The sequence below is a fragment of the Macaca fascicularis genome, chromosome 20 (assembly GCF_037993035.2).
Source record: "Macaca fascicularis isolate 582-1 chromosome 20, T2T-MFA8v1.1".
Taxonomy (NCBI): Eukaryota; Metazoa; Chordata; class Mammalia; order Primates; family Cercopithecidae; genus Macaca; species Macaca fascicularis.
In genome coordinates, this window is record NC_088394.1 from 27718374 (window position 1) to 27720282 (window position 1909).

Here is a 1909-nt window from a genome sequence, read left to right on the forward strand (position 1 = left end):
AAGGCGGGTCCTCGCGTCACTTCCGGGAAGCGCCGACGAACTACACTGGGAGACTACAACTCCCAGTGGCCTTCCCAAGATACGGGGGCGGGGACAAGCCTGAGGGAACTGAGCGCTGAGACCTTGACTGCAGGCGTCGCGAATCCTGCCGCGCGTTGGTGTCGGGATTTAAAACACGAAGATCGGCGGGGCGCGGTGGCTCACGCGTGTGATTACAGCATTAATAGGCATTAATAGTATAGAAGTAGATAATCCTGCCGGGTGCGGTGGCTCACGCCTGTAATCCCAGCACTTTGGGAGGCAGAGGCGGGCGGATTACCCGAGGTCAGGAGTTCGAGACCAGCCTGACCAATATGGAGAAACCCCCATCTCTACTAAAAATACAAAATTACCAGGCATGGTGGTGCATGCCTGTAATCCCAGCTACTCGGGAGGCTGAGGCAGGAGAATCGCTTGAACCCGGGAGGCGGAGGTTGTGGTGAGTCGAGATCGCGTCATTGGACTCCGGCCTGGACAACAAGAGCGAAACTCCATCTCAAAAAAAAAAAAAAAAGAAGAAGAAGAAGAAGAAGTAGACAATGCTAGCCGGGTGCAGTGGCTCACTCCTGTAATTCCAACACTCTGGGAGGCTGAGGTGGGTGAATTACCTGAGGTCAGGAGTTCGAGACCAGCCTGACCAATATGGAGGAACCCCATCTCTACTAAAAATACAAAATTAGCCTGTCATGGTGGTGCATGCCTGTAATCCCAGCTACTTGGGAGGCTGAGGCAGGAGAATCGCTTGAATCTGGGAGGAAGAGATTGCAGTGAGCCGAGATCACACCACTGCACTCCAGGCTGGGCGACAGAGCGAGACTTCATCTCAAAAAAAAAAAGTAGACAATGCTAGATCTTGCAGGTCTTTATAAGCCTGTGGTTTGGAGCCGCCATTGGCAGAGGTTTTAGTGCAAGGGACTGTGTTACATTTTCAAGGTGGTTTTGATATGGAAGTGGGACAGAGAAGTGCTGGGAAGGGAAGAGCATGGTCCCTGGCTAGGGCTTCACCCCCGGCGCCTGTGCGCATTGACCTAGGTGAGGACAGGCATTTCTATTTTTGTGCCCAAAGGTTGCATTTCCCAAGACCACCCTGGCCCGCCACGCTCCCAACCTGTGCCTATAAAAATCCCAAGATCCGGCTGGGTACACTGGCTCATTCCTGTAATCCCAGCACTTTTGGAGGCTACGGTGGGTGAATCACCTGAGATCAGGAGTTCGAGACCAGCGTGGCCAAACAGGGTGAAACCCTGTCTCTACTAAAAATTTGAAAATTAGCTGGGTGTGGTGGCGCGTGCCTGTAATCCCAGTTACTTGGGAGACTGAGGCACGAGAATCGCTTGAATCCAGGAGGCAGAGGTTGCAGTGAGCCAAGATTGCACCCCTGCACTCCAGCCTGGCGACAGAGCGAGACTCCATCTCAAAAACAAACAAACAAACAAACAAAAAAAACAAGGCTGGTTGCCGTGGTTCATGCCTATAATCCCAGCACTTTGGGAGGCTGAGGTGGGTGGATCACCTGAGGTCAGGAGATCGAGACCAGCCTGGCCAAAATGGTGAAACCCCGTCTCTACTAAAAGTACAAAGAATTAGCTGGGCGTGGTGGCAGGCGCCTGTAATCCCAGCTACTTGGGAGGCTGAGGCAGATAATTGATTGAACCCAGGAGGCGGAGGTTGCAATGAGCCGAGATTGCGCTGCTGCACTCCAGCCTGGGTGACAGAGCAAGACTTCTTCTCAAACAAACAAACAAAAAAAAAACAAACCAAGACCCTAGCGGGCACTCACACAGGCAGCTGGACAGCATAAAAGTGCACTGACAGGTATGGGCAGGCCAGCAGGCCATCCACCAGCCGAATGATGTAGAGTTTGGCCAGA